Below are 7234 nucleotides of genomic sequence, written 5' to 3'. Positions count from 1 at the left end.
ATGGTTGTGACATTTACAGCATAATGTCTGGCATAGTGAGTGCTCCGTAAACAAGGTATTAACTGTTGTCACTTCCATGAGACCTGGGAGGTAGATAGAGGAGGAATACTTATATCTGTGCCCCAAGTGGCCCATTTACCAAGTCTACTTCAGAGATGAGGGCAGTATGGAAGGGAAAGGGAGGGGAGGGGAGAGAAGGAAAAGGAAGGAAAGGGAAAGGGAGGGGAGGGGAGGAAAAGGGGAAGGGAAAGGGGAAGGGGAAGGGGAAGGTGAAGGGGAAGGGGAAGGGGAAGAGTTGAGTCTAGTACCATTCCTTACCTGTGATTCCAAGTAAGCAGCATTTCATTCTTCAGATCTGAATGTCAGCACCAACAGCAAAGGTACTCTTTGCCATTATCAAACTAATATTTAGCCTCCCTGATAACAGGCTGGGGGGGCGGAGAGGACAGACCTGTATTATAGCCAAGCATGATGCCTGGGCAGGGAGTTTGGAAGCTATGGTAGTGGCAAATCAAGCAGGTGTCTCAATTTCCTTCCTGCTTGCCTGGCATGGCAGGTACATGTGATGTAGCATAGAGAAAATAACAGCTAGAAATGCAAAATTTATCCATTTATTTGCCTTAGGTCCTAACTTCCCAGGTTATGTTCCCTCATCCCTCAGGAGTCTGAAATTTAAAAGAGAGAGAGAGAGAAAGAGAGAAAGTTCCAATGAAAATAGAGAATGTCATATTTCGTTTTCCCTCATGAAATATAGACTGAGGATGAATGAGTCCATTTGGATAGAATGGGATCCCTTGGAACAAATATCTGTGGTTGGAATTGCTCCTTTAAAAGTTGTGTAACTATCATTCCATGGGTTCCAAGCATTGGCAATGGGCTGGGTGTGGCGTGAGACACAGACACCTAACGCAGACAGCCACGTCTCTAAGCACGTACTCTGGACCAGGCGCCATGCCAGGGGTTTTAGTGCACTATCTCATCCGTAGGTTCACAATAACACTGTGAAGTAGGTAATTTTAAGCCTATTTACAGGTGAGGAAACGGAGACCAAGAGAGAGAGGTGAGGTAATTTGCCCAGGGGCATGCATCTTGCAGGTGATGGAGCCAGGAATTACATCCATGCTTGTTTCCAAGACCTTTTCCACATCCTTACATTGTAGTTGGTCAGAGAGGGCATTTACATAAGACCACAAAGCTGGGAAGCTACTTCTGCAGGGGGACTCTTTTGTATAGGCACGTTGGGGACCTCAATTGCATCATTTTTAGGAGCATGCTCTGTGAAGTAAAGGGGGCTTTGTTGCTGCCATTTCTCAGATGGTGAAACTGAGGAGCAGATGGATAGAATGATTGTCGGGTGGATAATTGTGGGACCCCTGACACAGGTGTTCAAGAACATTTGCCTCAAAAGTTGGCCATGACGCTAAGGTAGTGGGGTCTATCTTCTTCTGACGACTGATGTGGGAGCATGGGCAGAGAGCAGTTGGGAGCAGAGTATCTATGGTCTGTTGGCTTTGGCTGAAGCCCTCACACAACCTCCAGTGAGTTGATCAACCTCCCCTGGAGAGCCCCAGGCTCCCCATCTGGAAAGTGGGACTAAGAATGGTGCTGACTTCAAATGGCTGTCGGGAAGATTTGATGAGCTAAAGCTGAGTAGAGTGCATGGTCTTAGCACCCTAGAAATTTCAGTTATTACATCCTTGTCGTTGCTCTTGTGTTTTATTGTTCAACAATGATAGGGACCTGCATCAGCCAAGATGGAGTAGCTCACGGACCCGGGTGCATATGAGAAATCCCGTAGTTACCCACCTCTTGCTGTTTTATCCCATGACAGCTTCTGGGTCCCCTGAGCTTCAAACTCCTTCTCTCTAATGGGGGGCTAGTAAAACACCACTGTCCTGTCCCCTGCTTTGTAGGGAGGTCCCAAGTTTCAAATGAGACCAAGCAAGGAAAAACTCGTTTGCAAACTCGGAAGTGGACTGGGTAAAGAAAGAGTCTGTGTTGCTAATTCACCTTTAAGTATTTTCCTCCTCTGTTTTCATATCTAAAATTTCTACACAAACATGGCTCCATTGTATAAGTAGAAGCCAAACACTACAGACAAAGCAAAAGTCCCCTTGACTCATTCCTGTTTGTCTGCCCTGGGCTCTCTTGATCTCTTCCCCCAGAGGTCACTCAGTGTGCACCATCCCAACCTGTTTCTATCATACTTGTTTTGTTTTGTTTCTAGTCATGTAATGTTTTGCCTTTCCAATGAGATATGAACCTGAGTGGTTGAAGACTAGGTTCAGAACCCAGACTGCCTGAGTTTGAATCATGGCGCTATTGTATTTTAACAATTGGGCTAAATTGTTTATTCTTTCTGGGTCTCAATGTCTTCCTCTGTTAAGTGAGGGCAGTAGTGGTATCTAACTCGGGACTCTGTTGTGAGGATTTGAACAGGTTAGTGCAGTAAATGCGTAAACAGCACTTGCTACCTGTGATTCCCCGTGTGTGTTCGCAGGTATTATTATTAGACAGGCAAGCTCATAGATACATGGGTCAGAGTTGAATCTTTGGCAGTTAACTAGTGTCTGGTACTCAATGGACAACGGATCAGTATTCTTAAATTTTTAAAAGAATTCTACATTCATTTCTATATGGTGATGTGGTGAAGGAGTCAGGAAAGCTGAATAGAAAGACTATGGAACTGAGAATAGCTCGCGCTACCTGAACACTCGTGCTGCACCACACTAGCCCTTTAAGCTCAATACGTATTGCCTTATTTAACCCACACAAAAAAACCCTACAGGGTAGATCTGACAATCACTGCCCTCCTTTTATTGGTGAGGGAACTGAAGCATAGACAGGTTAGGTTTCCCGCACATGATCCCACAGTGAGGACTCCAACCCAGCTAGTGTGGGCTCACCGAGAGTATTGCTTTCTCCTCAACTTTGCTTCTCTCTCCAAAGGGTTTGTTAACTGGCTTCTCATGAGACATTGTGTGACTTGGGCTAGTACCAATCACCCCCACTTATCTTTCTGGGCTGACAGTACTTGTGCACCCGAATGGTGAATGTAATGATGCGGGACATGAAGATAAGTTAATATTTCCTTTGGGACCATATGATGTGCCGGAGTAGCCCAGACAGTTTCAGAAAGGCATTGAGACTGCTTGGTGGATTGAAAGCTGGCTAGCCAGGTCAGGCTACTGTCCAGAGAACCATTCCTAACCTTAGAGCCCGTTTGACCTCAAGTGCTCACTCACCATTCTGACCTGCGGTAAACAGTAAGGTGGAGTGATTCCAGAGCACTGGTGAGAATCCAGGAAGAGCTGAGTCGGAGGGACTACCAGGGGGCACATCATCCAGGGGTCCTAGCAGGATTCCCACTGGACTCAGAATAATGGCAATCAACCTTCTGAGCTCAGATACAAGTTATCCACCTGGGGTGATGTTCAGAATCGCTTAACAACTGTTAGATCACAGACACTAGCCAATCAGAAAGCACATTAGTTGTAGAAGATAGAATGAACAGTTGTCCTAGAACACAGCTGCACCAGGGTGTATCTGTTGGCTGCAAGACCCAGGGCTGAGTGGTTCTCTACCTCTCACATTTTGACAAGTTTCTCAAAGGAGAAAGTGTGAGTGCTTGTCCAAAAGCAACGCAGGAGTTGAGCAGCCCCAGTGAGAGCAGAGCCTAGATCTTAGGTCCTACAGAGCTCCTCACCTGTCCAGTCTATCTCACAGTCTTTATTGCACACCACAGGAATACAGTCAAGGGGAAACGGGTCATTTATCTACATGACACTGCCCCTTTCTCCATAGGAACGGATAGCTTTCCACATCTGTTGGGGCCATTGTCTAAGGCTGTTGTTGCTGCTGTTCTTCTTAATTAACTGTTAAAAATTAGTGCTTTCACATGTGGCCCAAGTTAGTCTCTGTCTGTCTTCTCCCAGAACTGATTGGCATTCTGTCTCAATGTTCATCTTACTAGAGTTGTTCATTGACTTCCCTGCAGAGGGCTGGCCACTGCTAGTTCTCTATTATCCACGAGTTTAAGGATAGCCATGGGATGCTGCACAGTAAATTACCACTTGTCTGGAAGGAACTTCCAAATTTCTCATTGCTATAGTAAAGGCTAAGATTGTGGGCTCTGGGGGCGCCTGGGTGGCTTAGTCAGGTAAGTGTCTAACTCTTGATTTTGGTTCAGGGCTGTGAGATCCCACATCATCATGGAGCCTGCTTAAGAGTCTCTTTCTCCTTCTTTCTCTGCCCTTCCCTGCTTGTACTCTTTCTCTCTGTCAAAAAAAAGAAGAAGAAGAAGAAGAAGAAGAAGAAGAAGAAGAAGAAGAAGAAGAAGAAAAGAAAGAAGAAAGAAAAAAGAAAAAAGAAAAGGAAGGAAGGAGGGAAGGAGGGAGGGAGGGAAGGAAGGAAGGAAGGAAGGAAGGAAGGAAGGAAGGAAGGAAGGAAGGAAAAAGAATGTGGGCTCTGGATGCCTCAGGCATACCAGGTTTTTGATTGTTACAAATTCATATAGTGTTCTAAAGCTCTTTTTCCTTCTCTGTAAAATGGAGGTAATCACATTACTTGCCTCTTAGAGTTGTTATAAAGATTAAATGATATAATGTATAAGCACTCGCCACATAAAAGCAAACAATAAATTTCAACTATTAATGACAAAGATAATAATTTGAGAGTGAAAAATCATGCTAGACATCTAGACAGACCTTGACACTGACACAATACCTGGCACATAACCATTAATTGATAAATAACTGTTGAATGAACAAATGAAGTATCAGCATGTGCAATAAGAGAAGTAGCATTATAGCAGAAAGAACGGTTTGGATGTGTGAGTTTGGGAGAACCCCTTTCCTTCTGTGAGTTTGCATCTGCAAAGGGAGAGTGCTAGATTTAGCAGGTGTAAAACACTTTCTATTTCAAGGGTGTGTGTGTATATATATATATACATATATAATGACCAGCTGGCTGGTAAGGCACATACTAACATCATCCCTGTTTGCTGTCTATGTAGGGTTATGCCCACATTATAATGTAAGTCAAGGCGATGCATGATCGTGTTGTCTAAATGGCTTGAAAAGAAGACATGAGAAAGTTTCAGCAGATTGGTAGAGGGCATGAGTAAGGTTTCCTGAAAGAGCCAGAACTTTCTTGAACTGGATTTTATGAATATGAAGAACTCAAGTTTAGGTGAAATGAAAGAAACAGAGCATTGTTCTGGATGTCACACATACTTAGGGGCCACAGAGTTCCCAAAGAGTTCACCAAATGTTCACTGAGCTCCTAATCAGCATAAACTGTAGAGGGTTAACCCCATGGAGGATCTCAAAAGGCAGTACACTCAGATCTCCTCCTCGAGATGCTTAAGATCTGGCACAGAAAAGAAGATGAGGACATAAATCCAACAATATAGGAGAGGAAAGAAAGCTAAATAATCCTCTGGGAATGATTTATTTTAATGTTTAATAAAGAATAATGTTATGGAGAAGGTGACATTTGCGCTAGATTGGAGAAAAGCACATAAGTCAGAGTTCTGATCTGGACATAGATCTTCTAGCTAGGTGATTTGGGGTAAATTGCTCCCTCTTTCTGAATTTGAATTTGCTTTTAAAACAGACAGAGCAAGACCAACCTAATCAAGTTGTTGTCAGACTACATACCCACAAGTACATGCATGGCATGGGCAAGGTGCTCAACGAGTCATGTTACTCTTAACTGGTATAAATTGAGTTCATCAGAAAGCATTGCTGGATTAGTATCCGATGGGATGGTCTTCACTGAAGAGCAATTAACTGCATGCCTTCCATCTCAGTTGACATAAACCATGGCGAGTTGGATAATGATTCTGCAATTTCTGGAAGAAAGAGAGTTGAAAGCATTGGCCACCATGTGACTCAGGCCTCTTCTCAAATAAGCCACAAGATACATTTGTCCTGGAATTAAGCAGAATGGGTTATCAAACCCTTTATTTTCCATCAAGCAAACCATGGTGAAATGAGAACGCCCACCATTGCCCATTTCTGATTTCTCACAAAGCTTCCTCTTCCACAAGATTATGGAGATATTTTATTCCCATTTAAAACAATAGAAAGCTTACAGGTAGATTAGAGGCAAGCCAGTCAAACAGTTAAGAATGTGGACTTTGGAATGAGATAGACTTAGGCTCAAATGTGCCATAAAATCCAACCTCCTGCGACTCATTACAAAAAAATGCAAAATAGGGATCCCTGGGTGGCGCAGCGGTTTGGCGCCTGCCTTTGGCCCAGGGCGCGATCCTGGAGACCCGGAATCGAATCCCACGTCGGGCTCCCGGTGCATGGAGCTTGCTTCTCCCTCCGCCTGTGTCTCTGCCTCTCTCTCTCTCTCTGTGACTATCATAAATAAATAAAAAAAAATGCAAAATAAGGATAAAAAAAACTATAGATGATGGTTTTGTGCATTAAATGATATAATATGCAATATATGTAACCACTCGAGATACTACTTCTCATGACAAATTATAGCTAGTAACTAAAATTACTGGAATAAAAATAAAAATAAATTCGTGTTTTGGTACAAATTTTTAAAAACGCAGTTTCAGGCATGGATCTTCATCTTCAACTAAAATTCTAAGCGAAGAAATGTCTCGGGCACCTGAGTTGGGCAAAAAGGAACTCTTTGGCACAAGTCCGAGGACAGGGTTGGATGCTGGAAGTTGCTCTTTCAGTTTCCAGTCATAAGCCTGCGAGATGAGTAAGAGAGGACTCCAGTTCACTCCAGAGCCACCCACTTGTAAATGCAAAAGCTTCAAAAAATACAAAGGAAAACACCTCGAGCCCAGCCAGAGTGGTCCCTAACCCTGTCCCTTGCAACCCCACCTCAGGAAACAGTATGATCACTGGCTCCCTTTCCACCCTGACTTTGTAGAACAGGCAATGATTAAACCACAGACCTTTTTTTTTTTTTTTTCCCCAGACAGAGCTTGGAGCTTCTGAGAAAGAAAGAAAGAAAGAAAGAAAGAAAGAAAGAAAGAAAGAAAGAAAGAAAGAATATATATATTCAGGGCTGAAAATTATTTTTTTCTAATATGAGTTAAGAAGACAGAGTGATAGAAAGCTGCTGAGCAGTTCAGATAGAGACTGAGTTCAAACCTATCTCCTCGTCCTATGAAGGAAAAAGTTAGAACCTAGTGTCTAACACATAGTAGGTGCCCAATACAGTCAGGTTGTTGTTCCTGCTGGCGTCATTCTTGCAG

The sequence above is a fragment of the Vulpes vulpes genome, chromosome 12 (genome assembly GCF_048418805.1).
Source record: "Vulpes vulpes isolate BD-2025 chromosome 12, VulVul3, whole genome shotgun sequence".
Lineage (NCBI taxonomy): Eukaryota > Metazoa > Chordata > Mammalia > Carnivora > Canidae > Vulpes > Vulpes vulpes.
This window is presented reverse-complemented; position numbering follows the sequence as displayed.